This window comes from Triplophysa dalaica, chromosome 24 (assembly GCF_015846415.1).
Source record: "Triplophysa dalaica isolate WHDGS20190420 chromosome 24, ASM1584641v1, whole genome shotgun sequence".
NCBI lineage: Eukaryota > Metazoa > Chordata > Actinopteri > Cypriniformes > Nemacheilidae > Triplophysa > Triplophysa dalaica.
In genome coordinates this window covers 8,208,691-8,229,614 of record NC_079565.1, presented here as the reverse complement: position 1 = coordinate 8,229,614, position 20,924 = coordinate 8,208,691, and the positions used below count along the sequence as shown (strand labels likewise).

Here is a 20,924-nt window from a genome sequence, read left to right as displayed (position 1 = left end):
GCAGGAGGTGTAAAGAACGTTGCTGTCTGGGTGCAATGTTATGTAGACATCGCTGTTGGTGGTGATGTGTGTTTTATGGTTTTTGATTATGTATGTGGCATAGATTTTTAGACAGTCGTTCTGTTCTACTGCAGTTGAAATGTGAGAAATACACATTTATTTTCAGTCTCGCTTTGAAGTGAAATGATTGTGGTTCAGTCTTCATTGATTGGCATTTGAAACCAACAGAAGTCAACTAATGGCAACTCATAGCTGTGATGAAATCCGATCAGAATCAGAACAGATCTTTTTTTTTTTAATGTTCCTTTAAATTAAAATTTATATTTTATTCACCCTCATGCCATTGCAAATGTGTTTGTCAATCTCATTGGTTCTTGCTTTGTGACAAAACATCACATGACACGTTGAGATTTGAAATGCTGCCATATTTGATGTATATAGTACTGATATGCATTCGTATAACATTATACTATAATATATAGAGTGACACCCATATATTGGCCAAAAATCGTTGTGTGTTAGAACACAGCCAATGATCAGGGCCAATTTGTCATGTCAATCAAAAGAGGACAGCTAAATGCTATTCATTTGTGCTCTGCTTATAGAAAATGTTTGGAAACATCAAGTTTTATATTTAATATTAAAAGTGAAGAAATATTCATTTATACTTCAGAATCTGGATCGTCAGATATCACTTGGAATAATCGGCTATCGGTATCGATGGAGAAATTTAGCATCTCTAGTTATATCAGTTTTTATCAAATTTAAATTTTCCTAAAAGTGATAACTGGAACTAATGCAGATTCTGTTTAGAAGAGGCACGGTTGTTGTTTGATAACTCTACTTTTCATCAGCAGATCTTCTCTCCTGAAAGGAAGATAGTGTCCTAGAAAAGCTTATTTTCTATGATTTCTATTGGTCCTGCTGTATTTGATAGTTACTCAATGTCTATCTTGTTTGCACCCCATCTGCCTAACATCCCCCTCCCAGATCAATACAAAGAAACTGTAGATGAAACTGGTAGATGATTAAAGCGAGTTAGGGACTGCAGATATGTCATTCCTGAAGAGCAGAATCAGTCTGAGAACTGCTCAATGTTTCCTTGATTAATTGCTTGTCTGAAATTGTCGATAGGTGCGATTATTTGTCATCGTTCTGTGCAGCTTTTCACATGAGGGTTTTTAAAAACGCTTATTTAAACTGTCAGCGAGAGCCAGATCAAGAACTCAGCAGTACTTGCGATACAAGAATCTTTGGCGTGTTATGATTCATCGTGCAATTTATATATGAGGCGCTAGTGCAGTATTGCTTAAAGACAATATCTCAACGCATTTCGGTATTTAACAGCCATGGGGTGCATTTGGATGAATAATTTAGGACATAAAGCTTTAAAGTGTTTGTTAAATGCTGTTTTTAGAAACTTTTTCCTAATTAAATTTCTCCTATTCTTTAATTTTTATGATTTAATTGAATCCTGAAATACTAAATAAAGTCCAAGCCTTGCTTTTTTGTTCCTGCAAAATATCAGCTGCGATTAGATGGTATAAAAAGAGGAACCTATACTCTGTTTTATTTAATATTTAATTGAATTATGATTAATGTATTATTATTTCTATTTTATATAATTATTGTATAATAATGCAGGTTTTTTGGAGAGGGGGAATTTGAGGTGAGGTTTAGTTTTTCATAACTACTTTGTCTCGCTCCTTAGAGTTAAACAGTGCATATTGTCAAGGACCATCAAGACATGGCATGAGGGATTGGTCTCAGGTCTAAAATAGTCTTAACTATCCCATCCTTCAATAACAAACAATTTGCATCACATTGTGAGAGATTTCAATAAGATAAAATCGCAGCAGGTGCCACATCCATCCATGAACAGCGCAAGGTTAGACTTACTTTTGCCTATTTACTCCTATATTGTTCGATCTGGTGTTTAGAAATGACAGCATCTATCCATTTCTACTCATTACCAACTAGTGTCTTACTGAAAGCTAAACGTAGACATTTTGAGTAGTTAAACGGTAAACTCTGGCTCTGTTAAGCAATCCCAGAATTCATTTTAGCAATCGGAGTGTAAAAATAATGTCTAGACGATGGAATAAGGGAAGAAGAATCTCGGTCCTATACATCCTTTTATTTCAGTTTATCATTGTTTGACAAATGTGTATTGGATTTAATTTTTATAAAAAATCGATTGCAAGTCGAATGTCCCAAATAAGCATCTCAAGAAGTTCTGTTTTATGAAGAGCAGCGGACACCAAGCCAAGTAAGGTTTAAGCTTTTGTTATGCAACAAGATCTAAGAAAATCTGACAAGCCCCATTGAAGACACTTAAGATCAAACAACGTCTTTTATTGAAAGCTCAACTTGTGCCGGTGACCATATACTTAAAGACCTTTCGTGAAGAACCTCTTCATGTTTTCATCTATTTGCTGTGTGCATGAGGTCTCCATCTATAACCCCAGCAGCTGGTGTGTCCTCACCACCCGTAACGCTCTTTTACCTGTTCGCTCATTTAATTATGCTAAGTGCAAACACATCAACCTTCAGCCACATGCAGAAAGATGTCACTTTTATAAATGGCTCCCTCCCTCCTTTGTCACTGCTTCCTGTCACACTTTTAATTAAACAGAGAGAGAAAGAAAGACTTATGACCAGTGAGTAGATTTGATTGGGGTTTGTAGGCCGTAGGGGATTAGGGCAGAGTTGCCATCGACAGGGGGGGATGGAAATTCACACGCATCTTTTTTTATCTCTTAATAGCTTTGGCGGTTCCAATATTTACATGTGTAATGAGACTTTGTAATATGTGGAAGCATGGTTTACATGACCCTGTTTAGAGAGTTTCAAGGTGTCGAGATGTATGTGGAATTTGGTTCCATAATGTGATGTAATTCAGAGGGAATATATTTGAATGATATTCAGTGAAAAACAAGGGATGCGACCAGGGATAGCACAATAAATCGGCATTGACAGTAAAACTATAGAAAAAGAATGTTTTAAAAAACGTTCTTCATTTAGAAGAATAGCGGGAGGAGATACAGAGAACAAAATCATTGGGATCACTTTCAGAGTTTTTGTTTTCAAGCTGATGACGACAAAACGTACTGTTAAACAGTCTCACGTGGATCTCTATTGGTCAACTTTTATTTAAACTTTGGTTTTCAATTTTATTTATATAGCACATTTAAAAACAACCATGGTTGACCAAAGTGCTACAGAATGTCCAAAGGCAATCACACACAAGCAACACGAATACAATGAGTAATAGTAATAGTATAAATATATATATATACATATACACTAATAAAAATAATAACATCACAATGTCTCCTCTTAGCCTGACATAAAAGCCAAAGAATACAGGTGTGTCTTAAATTCAAGACTTTACGACGGGATATTATTTACTGATGTTATGTTTACAAGTCCTAGTAAGCTGGCAAAATATATGCTTTACATTCCGGACATCCCAGGAATAAAATCAGGTCATGTACAGTACATTCATATTAATGATCGGGAACAATGCAATGCACAAGGTTAAAAAAAACATAACCTTATCGTCCGCTTGTGTGGACGCAAATATAGTTATAGTTTTTACATTACAGTACATGTTTTTCGTGTCATTTTTCACTCAACACTGTTTTTGTAATTTGACTTTTTTAACCACATTTCTAAAACCTGTGAAAATTCGGTAAATTAAAACTGTAAAATTACAGTTTTTAAAGTGAGAAAAAGCAACATCTGTTTAAAGTTTTGCCTTAAGAACCAAAATGATTACAAACTGTCTCTCTTTGCCTCCCTATATTCTGAGTGTGATATATTGGCCAAAAAATAAACAACATTACAGATGAATTTGACATAATTTTCTCTGTTTAAAAAACATTGTAGGATTTATTATACAGTGATATTGTTATTGTGAATGCATTTGGCAATGATACTCATGTATTGAAAATCTGAAATTGTGAGCGATGGGACTGAGAATAAATTTAGGGTCTGAGGGAGCTGACCCTTCGAGCATCCTTTAAGGCAAACCAAACTCCACTCAGTTTTTGAACATATGTAGCTTGCACTTCACCGTTTTGAAAGTTAATTCGTTACCTTTAAAGATCTTTCAAAATGCGACATTTTCAGCCGTTTTTTCTCTGTTTGTAAATAACATTGCTTCAATATCTTATTCCTTTTCTGTCATTCTGTTATCTCCTGTTGAATTCTGGTCACCCTCTCTCTCTCTCTAATTCTCTCTCCGGCCTTTATATCTCCTGTTCGGCTCAGGCAGCAGTTTCTCTCTATACTACTGATGGTATCGGACGTTTCCCATCACTCTGCCGCACATTGATGTCTGCTACAGTACATCCAGTTCCACTAACAAAAAACTGGAATCTTGGTCTGGAATAATGGATGTCGATGTAATGGAGCATGATGTTCGCTCGAAGCACATTTCAAAGCTTCTGAGCTTCTGTCCGCATACAATGCCAGGTCTGTTTTGTCATAAGATGCCATTCATAATTTGTCATGGTAATGTTCCTGTAGCTCAGTTGCTTGAGCATTGTGTTTGCAGCACAAAGATTTGACAAATACGTAAATGTAATCAATCTACGCCACCCCGTCCTTGTGATTTCAAGGCATGAATACATCATGCAAATCCATGCCTCATTGTTTATTTTTTTACACAGTTTTCGACATTAATGTTTGTCACGTCTGTTCTTTTCTTGAGTTTGTATTCTCTTGAGAGCCTCTCTTCCTCTAATTACTGTATGTGGTTTCAAGTATTGTCTTTATTGTGTTTGCTGTATGGAATGTTAAGGACCACATATTCAGTCCTGAAAGTCTCCATTCAATAGCATTTATCTCGCAAGCCGACGTTTTTTATTCTTCATAAACCTTCATTACACTGTTAAAAATAAAGGTGCTTAGAAGGTTCTAACACAGCGAAGTAAGACCATTTAGTCATAGGTTCATTAAAGAACCATCTCTTTTCTACATTTTTATATGTTGAATATTCTGGAAAAGTGTTGCTTGTGTTTTCCAAAATGGTCTATATCGTTCAATTTGTAAAATTCATTTGTACACTGAATTTGTGACTGCCCTGAAACAATAAAAATTGGTATTTAATATTTATGGAAAAATCCCCCAAACTAAAGAAAAATCGTCATTTTTTTGTAAAGAATATTGATTCTTGTCTATACAATGAAAGTGAGTCGTTAACATTAGCCAAGAGAATTTTCTTTTTTGTGTGAACTGTCCCTTTAATTTCTCTCGCTACCCTTTCGTGTGTTATTGGATGTGTTGCTAAGGTGGTCGACCCCTGTTTACGTCCGAGAAAATATGACTCCAGAGCGGCAGGAAAAAGCCTTCTTGAAGCAGCATGTGGCCCAGTCCCTGCCAGATTAAATCCTCATTTACTGAAATCCTTATTTACTAATCTTAGAAATCCTTAGTTAGAATGGCTATGAAAGTATGTCGTAAGACTCACAGCAGGCAGGGAGGAACGTACAAGGTAAGATGAAAGACTAACAAACCCGAGTCATTTGCTTATCCCAACCTTCCAGTCACCTTTCCTGTGCCCTGACCTTCCACAGTCTCTGAAGTTGCTGTACAGGTGTGTGTCGGTGTAATGACTGGTTTCAACTTCTTTGATCTTTCGAAATGTCTCCAAACTCCGAATCGTTTCCCAGCTCCCTTTTGAAATCTTTGTGGTTACGAAATTTTGAAGAAAACAGAGAAATTTAGGTTTTAAGTTGTGAAGTTCTCAAAGTTCATTCAGTTGAAATGAAACAGGGTCATAAATTGTACATAAATGATGACAGGATTTGTAAACCGTGACTAACATTATATGTGGATCTCTCAAAGGAAGAATAACACGCATTTTATGATACAACCCATTAAAATATCGTTTCCGAAAAAAAAAATAGATTCTGACGTGCAGCCAAAGGCCATAATTCTTTCAGTAATATGTTAGGAGAGCGACTTTGTCGATGCGTTTAATGTGAGTTTTCAGTGGTTTTAATGCAGGGTGGAACGCAGCATATTCAGCGCAGTTATGTTTGATGTTCCGTGATGTAAAACTCCCTCACCTCGTATCATATAATATGTATCGCTTCAATTTGATCTCGTAGGCTTTTGAACACACTCATAAGAACCATTTGCTGTGATGTAAGACTCTTTGAGGGCGAGATCTGGTTTGGTTGCAGATGTGGTTTGTTTTGTCTCATGGGAAATTAAACACACTGTGTCTACACTTGAAGACAACATGAAATGAATTAATCTTATATTCATTCTTCATAAATACTAGTGGTCTTATTATGTGTAACTGGTTAAAGATTTTTACTAATAAAAGAAAATTCTCTCATAATTTACTCATGCCATCCCACATGTACTGTGCGTGACCTCATACTGTTCAGTTGTTGTTTTTATAAAAATATCAATCACTTTCTACACTTAAAGCTACCAAATTGTTGAAGCTTCAAGAATCTCATGCTTCTTAAAAGTAATCTAAGTGACCCCAGTAAATGTCTAGTTAAGTAAAACAGTAGGTTTGTTTCATGGTAATTTTAGTTTACTAAATCATAACTTTAAGTCGGAGCCGATTGTCAAGTGGTTCGTACTCATACATATTGCGCCAGTGCATCCCATGCCACCCGAGTTCGAATCCCAGCTCGTGGTCCTTTCCCCAACCCCACCCCCTCTCTCTCATCCACATCGCTTCCTGTCCTCTCTAAAATAACCGTCTGTCCAATAAAGGCAAAAACGCCATAAAATCCACAAAAATAAAAAATCTGTTTATTGAAATCAAATCAAATATTGGCCTAATTTTTTGGGGGAAAAACTTGAATTAAACCAAGAAAAATAATATTGCCTCAGAAATATTGATAATGAAAATTGAAATTAAATGAAAAATAAATTAAATAGCAACATAAAAATTCAACAAATAAATAATAACATTACAAAAGCATATGACAAAATAGCTAGAAATGTAATTAACATTAATAATGTAAAAATTAAAGCTAAATTAAAATATTACTAAAACAAAACTATTATAACTCTGGTTTGTGTAAGAAAACTATTAATATTACAAAAGCTTATTAAGCAAAATCGAAATCGAAATCAAAACAGGTGCTAAATTCAAATATGTCACATCAGTAACCTCGAATTTCATTAGTGCTTGTGTGTGACTGGTTTAAAGTTCTTTCACGAGACATAAGCCAAGCCATTTATCAGTTTATCTACTTTTTAAAGTTATATACAATAAGAAAATGAGTCTTGAAAGATAAAATCTAGTCTCACCCGATTTAATTGAATTAATTTGTGTTGGGATTATTTAATCATGAGTATAATACAAATATTTGTTGGGGTTAAAGCATTGATAGTCAGACGATTTTCATACCCCAGGATGTTTTGCATTGGACTAGATGAGTTCTGGTCAAATTAAGTATCGTGCCTTCAAATTGATCAAATGAACAAAGGAAAGTAGATAAATCGATGTCTTGTCTTCTTTTAAGTTAATATAAAAGTAAAAAAAAAAATGTTTACAGCCACTTACCGTAAATGTCACAAAGTTTTAATTTAAATGTGTAGTCGGGGATTTAAAGCTTTGCTGAGTTTGACTGACACTTTAATGTGTTGACAGATTCACCAAAATATGGTGTTTGTTTCTAGTTTCTATTTCTTTGTCCTTACAGGCTTTGCAAAAGAAAATTGAAAATGTTTTGTTCAAGTCTAGTCACACACACACAAAGCTAAATACTTAAAGTAAAATAAACGGGAGGTCAAATTTATTTGCGTTTATTGTATCACCGGTCACAGTAATGAGATTAAAGTTTATGCGTATCGCATTCAAAAATCATTGCAATTTTCAGTCAGACCCCTCCTCGGATTCATCGGATGCCATCAAAGGTTTCTGAGATTTCTTTTTTTTGACGCTCTCTCCTGTGACACGAGTGCTATATGTGTTCTCCTCAGGAGATCTAATTCATCTTTGTAATTTATCACAGTTTTCGACCGTTGAGCTCATTAATTAGGTCTTCCATTTGCCTTTTAGCTGTCATGGTAACATGGCTGCCTGCCTCCCAGTGTCATGCAGGGCTTTTAAAATTAGCATTGCTGAAATAAAATTATTTTCGGGACATTTTAACCCCACATGTCACCATTCATAGACCCTCACAGTTGTTGTCTAATAAGCCCTAAAATCTATTTTGTAATTTGTGATTTGTTATGAATGTTTGGAACATTCTGAACATGATTTTCTGAAGAACATATTAAAGCTTGAAGACATCATGTAAGTGAACATGAAGAGCTGTTGTTGCTTGATGTTTACACAAAATAAAGCATTTGAAATAAGGCTGTTTAACAATTTTGTATCCATAAGATGTAATTTATAGAGAATACTGTGTTTTTACATAATATATGTCTGTCCACTGTGCATTTTTATTTTGTATACGCATATACACACACACACACACGTTTATTTACCGTATATTTGCATGCTTACAATTCAATTCATTTATTATTATTTAAATTATTATTAAAATTAAAAATGTATATATTTTTTAATATGTTTTTCTTTAATCTACATAAATGGATGTGTATGTGTTTATAAGTACAAAATTAGTATGCACAGTATAAAGATGTATTATTCTTTTCAAACTTTTATTCTGGATGCAATTAATCGTGATTAACCGTTTAACAGCCCTTACGTGAAATCCCTGCTTAAAAAAAAACATTAGAAAATACCACTATCAACCTATAACTTTTTCCATTCAAAACCATAACAAAATTTATTTTTGTAAATTATTTTGGTCATCTTTCCGAAAGGATTAATCTGCCAGGTGACACGGCACCAATAGAATCCATCACACACCAGTAGACACCAGTATAGTTTCCATTTTAAACCAGTTTACAACTCCCATTATAACCCAAAAAACATCACTGCATTTTGCTTTGTGTTCCTTTTGTCAAGCGTTTTTGTTAGGAGTTAATTCTTCTCTCAAAGAAAAAAATGACACGCTTAGATAACTTCTTGTGCTAAAATTCAACACTTACCCTGTTTTTCACAGAGCTGCCTGATGAAAGACGGTGAAACACCTTTTAAGCCAGACTTCACTTATAAAAATTCACTGCATTTATAACATTTCATAATTCTCAAAGGACTCTTGCCATGCTGCTGTTCGGTTGAGCCTGCAGGTGTGCGCTTCATATTAAACAAGAACTGACACACTAATGCAGGACCTTCTGAGTTCAAGTGGTCATGGTCAAAGGAATGAGTGACCCTATCTGTTGATAAAATCAAAAGTGGACCTGTGGGACATCTTTCTATTAGCTATCAGAATCCCTGTGCATTTGCCCTCCTGAATCAAATATATAGATCTTTTTATTTTGTGAGCATGCTGATGCAAACCAGATTTTGGAGAATGTCCAAAACCTGAGATCGCGTTTGAAGACAAGAACGCTTGCATGAGACGAGATAATCCTAAAAAATAAAGGTTTTTGGATTTCCCAGGTTTTGAGAGGATCTGTGGGCCTGTCTTCATCCTTCTTGTAATTGCAACTGATTTACCATGTAAAAAGTCATTTTACCCCCTGGTTCCTGCAACCCGTCAACACATGGTGCGATTGTAATTGAGAATGTTTTCCTCTCACTGTGAACTATACTGAAACTGCTAAAGCGTTAAAATACCATAGCAGCGCTCTTAAAGAATTGCTCTTTAAATGAGTGTATTTTTTATGTAAGGAGACTGGCGATTTGCTAAAGTACCATTAAACCTTAATTCTCTCTTTATATGTCTTTAAACACTTAGTGATAATTATAGTGATAATGACCAAATCACTGTTTACGCCTATTTCTCATCAAACATGTCTTGGACTTTAATTTTCGTCTGAATGCACTTCTGTCTAAGTTTAATAATAACTAAAGGGCAGTCTTTGTTTTTGTTTTCTGTCCGCCTGGCTGCTTCCTTTTCAGATCACCGTTCACTGTCTTGGCTTCGATTCAATCCCCGTCTTTCTCTATAGACTCTCCACAGGTGTGCAGTTGCCAAGGAGACTTGTGTTCAAGGGTGGCCGTCCCACAAATATTCATATTCTTTGGACAAGCTCGGATATTTCCACCGCTGGAATGTTTATGTTTTGTCAGCTCAGTTCTGTCTGTGTCCTGTCAGGAAAAAATGACAATAAAACTAAAGTAAATTCAAATTTTTCTTTTAATTCACATTGTAGGTGCTGTGCACAAATCGTCAGTGCATTTGTTTGGAAAAAGTCAAACTTGCTCCATCTTTAAAATGACTATGCAGATGACGCTTTCAGGATGAAAGCTCATATCTCCAAAATTGATCTATTAGAGGATATGAACTATCTGCTTTTACCCAATTATTCAATTTTAAATTAATAAATATAATAAATTAATTAATTAATTATGGTCAGTTAATTAAACACTAATTCTACTGTTTTTATTTAATATTATAGATGTTTGTTTAGGTAAAATGATAATTTTTGTTTCATTCTGTGAACTGCATACAATATTTCTCGCAAATTTCAAATAAAAATATTGTTTATATTTGCATTTATTTACCAAAATTGAAAACCGGAGAAACGGGTCAAAAGAACAGAAAATACTGCCAAGAAAACAAGTTTAAATTCACTTTCAAGCAATAATAAAGTAATATTTGTACAAGTATTTAGAAAAAGTTCAAAAAATATTTTTTAAACTGGATTTTATCACATTCATGTGTCTTGTCTTGTCAGTTTTTCACGTTTTTGTTGGACGACTTATTTTCACTCCTTAGGTTTGATTTTGTTGAAATTCATCAAATACTGTACCGGAATGGCCACAGAACATCTAAAAATGTGTGTAAAATACAATTTAACTTTTTTTTTTCCACGGCTGTATTCAGTCAGATCCAAACCCGAGTCCCTAAGAACTACCAGCTATACTGCATGTCCAGGGGATGTTATCCTGTTTGACTTCAGTTTGTACACCTAGGCCACAACGTTAGAAGCCTGTTGACTCGTAAACGTCTCATAAGCGTTCGTCTGAGTGATGAAGTGCGAAACAAAGAGGCCGCAGAGGCACCTAAGACTGTCAGAACACATCTTCTGCCGTTCTGATACGCTAACACACTGTCAGTTCCAATGTGGCATTCAAACCGAGTGTCAAACGCCGAGTTGACATTACAAGCCGGCCGGCCTGCCCGCACACGACAGTGACTGATGTGCGTTCTTGTAAACGACTCGTCTTTTATGGAGGTGACGACTCTCCCGTTTCACCTCATCACACTGATACTTTCATTAGCCGACGCGTCCGTTTCGACGTGGTTGATCTCCGTCCTCTTCCTCGGAGGTGTTGTCATTGTTTGTTGTCGGGCTCGTGAACTTTTTTAATTGTAAATGATTGACCGCCAAGGACAAGTAGCTGCTGCATGGGTTTCAAAGTAGTAGGATTACAACAAAAGTCAGTGTTTGGATGTTTACGGCTTTTCTCGCAGGCAGATTCATCATTTAATGAAGAACAAGAGTGTGCACACTGTGCATTGTGCGTTCAAGTGCGTGGGCATGTGCGTTGGTGGATGTAGAATAGCTAAAGGGCTCTTTTAACGCGAGCAACGTTACGTGTTCTTAAAGCCACTAAAATGCCAACGAAGAACGAACCTTGGATGGATTTTGTGAGCTGAAAAACTCATTCAGCAAGCAATGGGTGTGAATGGATGAGTGCTGTCATTACCGCATTGATCTTCACTGACAAAGAACCGGCACTGGTTACTGGATGATTTTTAGTGGCTTACGAAATGAAAAATCTCCTGTTTATTTCAATTTGCTTATCACTTTAGGGTGGTGTTTGTGGGAATGGTGTGGAAGTGCAGCTTGGGTTGAAATATTTACAGAGCGCTTGGACAGATTACACTGGGTCTAACAGACCTAAGGCTGTAATTAAACCCAGCGAGAAATCAAGCCGAACAGTTATGGCTGCCTGTATTTCCAAGAGACGAACCGAAATATCAGCCTTTAAAGGCCACAGTAACAGCTTAAGAACCTCTCGAAAGTTGCAATCATGAACAGATGTAATTTACGTCCTATATGAATAAAAGATTCTGTACAACGACATAAATATACAAAATAAACTTTCTTTGGATGCATGTCTTGATATGCAATTGATCTCTGTTCGGTAAGCTTTGATTTGTTTAAATTATTTCTTTATTTAGAGTATGTACATTCATTATTTAGTAAAATCCTGTTTATAAATTTGAGCTGTAATTTGTTTACAGGTGGGACTATTTTTCTCGGTGGATGAATTTAGGGTTGCCAACACAAAACTGTACAGTGGCACCATTTCTTGTCAAATATTATTGGGTGTAAGACTAAATCAAATTTAGCGTAGTCTCATGCTAATATGTGACCCTGGATCACAAAACCAGTCTTAAGTAGCACAGGAACATTTTATGCCACAAATCTTTAGGATATTAAGTAAAGATCATGTTCCATGAAGATATTTTGTACATTTTCTACCTTAAATATATAAAAACTTTATTTTTTGTGAATGGATGACTTGCCACAGTGCCCCTATTCACAACTTCAATGGCAATTTTCTGGATATTTGGATTTTTTCCCCAGAGTTTTAAACGGTTGTATCTCAGCCAGATATTGGCCCATAAGACCAGGGTCACATATGTGGTATTTTTTGTGGCCGTACTATTAAAGGTCCAGTGTATGAAATTGAGCAGCATCCAGTGGTGAGTATGCGAATTGCAACCAACAGCTCACTCCACCCCTCCCTTTCGAGGCTAACCAGGCGTGCCACACACGCTCCCTGTTGGCTGGCTGCAGAATTAGTCAAAAAACCCTGCCCTCTCCATGTAAACAAATGGGACAAACTATAAAATCCAATTACAATCCCCCCAAGTGTGTTTTTCTGTTATTTTAGTCAGTTCTAATCACATTGATTTATGTCCAAGTGTCGTTTTTCTAATAAATTTGGTTTTAGTTATAAGATGTTATAAAAGGGTGTGGTTACATGATTTCTTCATTTAAGATCAGGTCATTAGGGAATATGGGCTGGACATTAATACCGCGCTCTACTTTGTGCTCACTACTGCGCAGACTCTGGCTCCAAATTATGTCTATGGCGGTCGCCGTAATAAAATTGACAAATTGGCTTCATTTTTATATAATGGAAGTGAATGGGAGTGCGTCGTCTAGATTTTATTTGGCCTATGAGGTAACACAGGACAAAGTTGACATCACGTTTTAACTTCTTTGCTTAAGGATATAACGTTTTTACAAAATGCGCTTTGATGTTGTTTGTCCCTTTAGAGCTACTGTAGAAACAACATGGTGAATTCCATGTAAGGGGACCCGCGGTGTGTGTAGATAGAAATAGCTCATTCTGAAGTAATAAAAACATAAAGCTTCATTACGTAAGGTCTTTATACACCTCTGAACACATAGCATAGGTCTGTATATTTTATTATGTATTTGAATTTTTTGTGCAATTTCCAGTTCACAACTATAATGTAGTATTGAAGTATATATAAAGTGAAAAAAAATTGTTTAGTTGCATCATATTACGGCCCGGCTGTGTTCTTGGAACTCAGTTGTATCAGTGATAAGATTTTTTTAGCAGATCATAAAAAATATTCTTTGAAGCACCAGACAAGAGGGCTGTCTCGTGTCCCACAATGCCTTGCAGCTTTTTGCGTCTTTGGTTTGTCAGAGTGTGCTGGGAGTGAACAAAGTCGACACGGGTATCTAATCCGCTGCAGTTCTCGTGTCTTGTCTAGAAGAAAGTCATCAGATGTCAGCTTACAGCCTTTATGGCGTGCGATCTGTCCGAAGCACAGCAAAGCACTGTGGGATTGAAGTCTCAGAGCTCAACAATATAGTGTCCTTTACTGTAAGAACCACTAGTACATGACTGCAGAAATGAGTCACAGACACACACATCCAGAGCTAAGAAATGGAGTTTATTAATATCTGCAGTTTAATAACACAAAGTATAAATTATTTGCAAACACATCTTTGGAAAGTCTCTGAAAAGGCTTTGATAATGAATAGTTCAGCATTTAAGCGATTACATGGGATGCAGTGTCATATTTAGGGCTCGCAGACATGAATTGTTTTGCATTGAAATTGTGTTGCGCATTCCTAAAATGTGGAGTTTGTAGGAACGGTGCCTTTAGGCCATTGATGTGCACAGGAAAGAGTTCACTGAAAGTATTAAATAAGCACTTTGGAGAGAGGAAAAGGGATTTGGGCATTTCAATTTGATGAGCTGAGTTTTAAAAGTCCTGATGGTACATAAAAAAAACTGAGAAAGAAAGTTGTTTTTTTCTAAGAAGTGTGGGAGGGATGTGATATTTTTAATGTGTGGAAGGCGTACTGTACCACCTTTTTAGAACAAGTGCTTTCAAAGAAACTGCAAAACTACTCGCCCTTAAACCTCTATAAATTGTGTTGTCCTGCACACAAAGAAAGATATTTGGAGGAATGTTTGTAACCAAACAATTCTGGGGCACCATTGACTTCCATAGAAAGAAAAAACAACTACTATGAAAGTCAATGGTGCCCCAAAACTGGCTGGTGCCCCACATTCATCAAAATATCCTCTTTTGCATTCAACAGATATGTATGAATGTACAGTCATTACAGATACATATGCATAACAAGTCTGGCTTTAATTACATTGTCAGATAGTCGGTTGATATGATGTTTTTGAGAGCCTACGCAGTGGAATCTAATTTGTTTCCCTGCTTTGTTTTTAATAGAACACGCCGTGTTTAATGAGCACCCTCAGTTCTGCAGATGTTGTCTTAAAAATAGTCCGTTGTCATATTCTCCTATGGAGCCGAGCGGCTCGTGGAAGCAGAAGGCCCACCAGGCTTTTATGATCTGTCTAATTAAGTTCGTAGCAGTCGACGGGAGTCAAGTGGCTTATTTCTCCAGATGCTTGAGGACTACGAGTATTAAGAAGCCAGATGATAAATCCACGTGCGCTTTGCGCCTCTGTTACCGAGGCAAGGACGGCGCTCTAAGACGCGGGAAGTCACGCCAAAGTCAAGAATGAATAAATCAGGGCGCTCCATACAGAGCGTGAATGGATAAAGGTGCAATTGTTCTGTTTTGCAGACTTTGGTGCGTGTTTCGGAAGTCACGGGTTGATTTTAAAGCTGAAGTGCTACTAGTGATACCAGAAAGATTTGCATAAATAGCCTGTCCTTTTAAGTATGCTTGTTCTTCATGCACTTGTATGTTTTCTGTAGTGTCGGGTGATGTTTTGGATGCCCTTACTTTGGACTTCACCTCAGCTTGACTGCTAAGAGAGCTGCGATCAATCGAGATGTTTATCAGATGAGCAGATGGCAAACCGGAAGGACGTTTGATTGTCATTAGAGATAAAAGCAAAGATAACAATCGCTCTGGTGTCAGTCAGCGTTACTGTTGTGCGCACTCTGAATGACTGGAAGTTATCTTATTAAGTTTAAGGAATACATTTAAGGACTAAAGGAAATAAAAAGAAATGGTTCACTGTGAAATTATACCTATGTAGCTTACAAATCCTCATGTTGTCCAAACCCAATTCGTATTACTTTATGAGGTGCCTTATTTATATGAATTCGTATGATCTTTTTTTATGATTTTGCATGATCTGCTTTTACGCCAGGGAAGGGGGGGACTTTTTTTCTTATTATCATACTTTTTGTATGATTCACATGGTATGTAGTGTGAATAAGCTATCATGAAAATAGTTAGGAATTCCTGTGAGAACAGGTTATTTTGAAAACAAAACAAACACCCCACCATATATCAAAGACGAGGTAACACTCGCAGTTTCTGCTAATCTCATATTAATCTTGAGAAGCTATACAGTTGTATTGCATACTTTGTATCTTCGTTATTTGTTTGATCAAATATATAAAAAACAGCTACAGCTGTACGATTATTTCTGGAAGAAGACGAGCGCCTGGAGGCGTGCTGTGGGGTGGAACTACAGCATGAGCTCAGCATACATCATCGCTTTGATTCACTATAAATTTGTGTTGTTGACATTATGCACGTTTGCGCCGATTGCCAACAAAACACAGACATATGACTTAGTTTGACTTACTGCTTGAGTTCAATCTATCTGTTTCAAACCATCTCCAAAATCAGCGTTGTATCCACCGTTTATAAAACATTGCACTGGACGTGCTTTTTCGCTCACTGGATTCCGGGAGATTTGTCCGTTAAGGGACTTAGAACCCTTGATACAAAATGGGAATCCAAGGTCGAAAAAACCTTCTGAAACCTGTACAAACCCTGGCGGAGTGAATCTAGCGAAGCAATACAACATCATACGCTCAACTCGTTTTTGGCAAGTTGACCATGTTATGCTTTAAAAGCCAAGAACGTGTAAGAAATGGGAATGCATGAAATAGCATGTTACCTCCTCTTTAAATTATGATCAAATGGTTGGGCTTATCCCTTATTGAACCAACGCTGGGTTGATAAATAACCCCACCTTTTCTTTTTTAGAGTGAACATATATGACCATATTGCTCTTTGTGTTTGATGGAAGAAGGATACATAAGATTGATTAATTAAAACACATTTTGGGTGAACTGTCCCTTTAAGAATTTACAGTAGGTTTAAGTATCCAGGTTTGGATTTCAAAAACAACAAACTGTTCATGTTGTTTATTAACCTTTCTCTTATTTGAATGATAAAATCAAAAAGTACTGTAGTAAAATTGAACAACAAACCTCTTAAATAAAATATACATTCATAAATATGCAGAGTTGCATGTCCATTTGCACAGATATGTTCTCGATTTTAAGAATATGAATATTAAATGCTACCTGAATCAGTCGCAGCACTAAATTGTTCTGGATGGAAAAAAAGGAGCTTCAAACAAAGTTTCTTTGAATGTAGGCGATCTGGGAATGTTTCATGCAGTATTTATCTACAGTTTAAAAAAAGAATAGAAAACTGGCACATAAGCTGTAAAGGAACAGATGGAGGCCAACTCGAATCAGATAAAAAAAAACATTCTTTTGAATACAAAGATGTGCCACAAAATCTATTCTTTGAGTAGAAGTTTTAAAAAGTTTTACTTAATATGCAGAGACATTAAGAAGTTGACTTCCCCTACAAACAGCATGTATTTGTTTGTGCTATTAAAACAATATTGTGTTTGAATATTCCAGCATAAAACAGCAGCCGACCAATGTTTTTGAGGAACCTGTTTTTGCAACGTCTGTATTGTTTTTGCAAATGCTAGTGGTGCAGAAATGACACACTGCATGAGTTATTTTTGGTGATTTGATAATATTTCCCAATCAATTTCAATTTAAAAGAATGAATCATGGAAAGCGCATTTTTCAGGTTATTGGGCAGCAAAGAATGAATGACCCGTTCCAAAACAAATTCAATGTTATTTTCTGCTACTTTGTTCTGTAATTCTCAGAAAGAGAGAAACTTTTCTGAACTTTGAGCAGGAAAGCAGGAAGATGTTTAGCTTTTATTTTAGCAAGGCTTTAGGTGATATTTGTATGACTTATTCTGCTGTTTTGCGGAAGTTGCCCTTCGCTGCTGAACTGAGACCAATTGGATTGTTTCTTTGGAAGTGGTTGTATTTAATTAATGGCTGAAGGGACCTGGAGCACCTGATGTGGTCTCAGTAAAGGACCCTCACAGGGGTTAATTGAAGTTTTTCTTCCATCTTTCTCTGGGGAAAGAAGGTTCATTTAAGCAAAGCTTCTTCTCTCGGTTGTCTAACGTCTGGGCGTGAGCTGCGTCCCGGGTCTCTGCTGAGGTCTTTTGTTTATCTTTCATTATAGTCACTTCATTTTCCTCTCTGCTTTTCATCTTCGGAAACACAGCGCCAGAGAAGATGTGCAGCTCAGGAAAGTGCCAGAATGAAGCGAGAGTTAGATATCTGTTCAGGGGGAGATCTCTTCACACAGTTGGATTAGGTTTATTGATAATACAGTTTGTCCTCGACTGGGGTGGCAGAAGGCTTCTGCGTTTCCGAGGAAATCTGTGAATAAATGAGGAAACAATGATCAGAGGAACATTGTTTTAAAGATAATTGTGCTTAAAGGGAATAGATTACACGAAAATACAATTCTGTCATCATTTATTCACCCTCATGTCATTCAAAACGTGTATATTGCTTTCTTCTGTCGAATACAAAAGAAGGTATTTTGAGAAATGTCCATACAATGAAACTTAATGGGGTCCAAAATGGTTTAGTTACCAACATTCTTCAAAATATCTTGTTTTGGGTTCTGCACAAGAAATTTAGACAGGTTTGAAATGACATGAGAGTGAGTCAATGACGAAAGAGTTTTCCTTTATGGGGTGAACTAACCCTTTTACTGGCTTATATCAGTATTTTGAATAATTTATCCACTTATAATGTTAGTCCAGCTTTTTGTGTTTCTAGAAATATATATTTTTAGATTGGTTGAGGGCATTTTGCGTTCTAAATATCGGCCCTTTTCATAAAACACGCAAACAAATTTCTACATAAAGCATTTATGAAAATGATCTTTGTGAATCCTAAATTCTCACATCCAGCGCAATAATTTATCTAAGACCGTTTTTTTACGAGCAAATTCCACTTGTGTTTCATGAGTGAGACTGATTGTTTTTTTCGTTTTATATCCAACTCTTTTATCTCAAAAATTCAAAGACAGCGTTTTACATTGTTCAAATCCAGCAGAGATTACATTTTACCTGATCTAAAACAGATGACATCTCACCTTCCAATTCTGCCTGCTTTTAATCTTTTAATAAAGTCTGTTGAAAATGTGAAGTCACGCTTGACTATCCTTTGTTGCTGATGTCCTGAACTGCTGACAGCAGAACTTATGTGTACATAATTATCTTGAGTTTGCAAGGGCTCCAGTTTTTCAAACAGTGGACTAAAAAGTGTTGAAAACACAATATTAGCACACAGATATAAAAAGACTACACACTTTTTTTTTGGTGTGAATGCAGTATTCAGATTACAACCGAGACATTCCAACCTTTTTACGTGGTTTTCAAATTCCAAATCTGTATTCTGATAAACGAAAGATATTTGGAAGAACGCCTGTAACCAACCAGTTCGTGTTAGTCAGAAGAGCCCCAGAACTGTTTGCCGTCCTACATCCTTCAAAATATCTTATTTTGTATTCAACAGAACAAAGAAAATGTTCCTACTATGGTAGTCGGTGTTGGCCAAGAACTGTTTGGTTATGAGCATTCTTCCAAATATCTTTCTTAGTGTTTATCAGAATACAGATTTGGTACAACATGAAGGTGACTAAATGAAGACAGAAGCTGCGTCCCAATTCGTCCCCTATCCGTCATAAATAGTATTTGAAATTAGTATGTCCCAAATCATAGTATGCTAAAACAAGTATTCTTAAAGTACCTGGTTGCTCTACTGTTTCTGGTGAAATTTCGAAGTATGAATCCATTAAGATTTAACAGCGGATATGACCCACAACTCACCGCAAGATGGTGGAGTTTAGTGACACTCCACTGCATTAATAAATTTAAATAAAAGATGCTTCGGTAAATTAATAAATGTTAGTACACAATAAACATTACATACATAATAATGCATTTATAAGTACTTAAATGCAAGGAAATGCTGTATCGTGATGTTCGTGACAGGATCACAGTGTCGTCCAGGCAACAACGACCACTTCCTTTTCGCGTACGTATGTCCCAGTGCGGCATACCGTTTTGCTACACACTAAAATGCATATACTTTTCCATAACTAAAGTAGTACATACTTTAAGAGCACAGTATAAGTGGGCGAATTGGGAAGTATTTTCATTTTGGCCAATCTGTTCTTTTAAAGACTTACGGTAAAGCTCAAGTCTGAGTAGTTTTAGACGGGATATAAATCATGGTCTGCTTTGGAGATGTATAAGTGTACTTTTAAAGGACACCGCTAAGTTGGTATTTCCATATAACCGACTTGGCTTTTAAGTTCATTGCTTTGTTGGAATTTAAAATGCTGTCAAGAACTAGAAGAGCATGATTTAGCACTTGCTGTTTTGGATCCCTCGTGAAGTGCTTTGAAAAAAGACATACACAACTTCACGCACACAGTGATTTCAATGCGTATTTGAAGGACTGAACATGAAGCTGTTCAGCGGGAGTCACATCTACTTCTGTTCTACATCTCCGTGCAATATGCATGACTAAACTACATCTTAAAAAAATGCTGTGAGCTAACATGATTTGACTAAATGCTTTTTCTCCGACAATTCATGAATGAATGTTCCACCGTGCTATAAGTCACAATGCTAAGCTCAGCGAATAGTTATTGATTTTTATTGTATCATTCATTGCTTTTTGCATAAAAGCAAGGTCAACCAAAGGTTTGTTCTGTGGTGGATATAGTTTTAAATACCACACAGGCATCAAAGGTCCAATTCTTAAAAAGAAAAGCACACACAAAAATGGTCCTTTCTCTCTGGTGCGTATCCCTGTATCACAATCTTTCTCAGGAGGGACGAGTATCTTTGAAGCACCACTAGGATGCTTACGCTCAGCATCGGGCCGCATGCCATGTTCCCGGCCCAGCTGTTGGGACGCAGGCAGCACTGAAAGATGGATGAAAGAATTGACAGACAATGACTGAGCATGGCAGGGGAAAGATAAGCACCAGACGGAATGCTCTAGAAACCGGGTGAAGAAAGAGAGGCAGGTGAAGCATTTCAGCCGGCGGAGGGAACAACCCAATTTCTGGAGGCATTGAGGCTGAGCCAGAAGAATTATCAGTGTTAGTTTAGTCATAGAGAAAATAATTATCCAGGTTCAACCCTCAATGCTAAATGTACAGAATAAATCAAACTTTGCTTGGTCATTTCAGCCTAATTTTGATTTGTCTTTTACTTTTATACATGCATGTTTTTGTACAATATTTAGTTTCATTTCAAAAAAATTATTAATA

General features: G+C 36.5%; 1 protein-coding gene across 4 annotated transcripts in view; it reads left to right on the top strand.

Annotated features, from left to right (window-relative positions):
* The window catches only part of immp2l (inner mitochondrial membrane peptidase subunit 2), a 66,675-nt gene that overhangs the window by 20,360 nt on the left and 25,391 nt on the right, over positions 1 to 20,924 (top strand). The window lies entirely within an intron of this gene.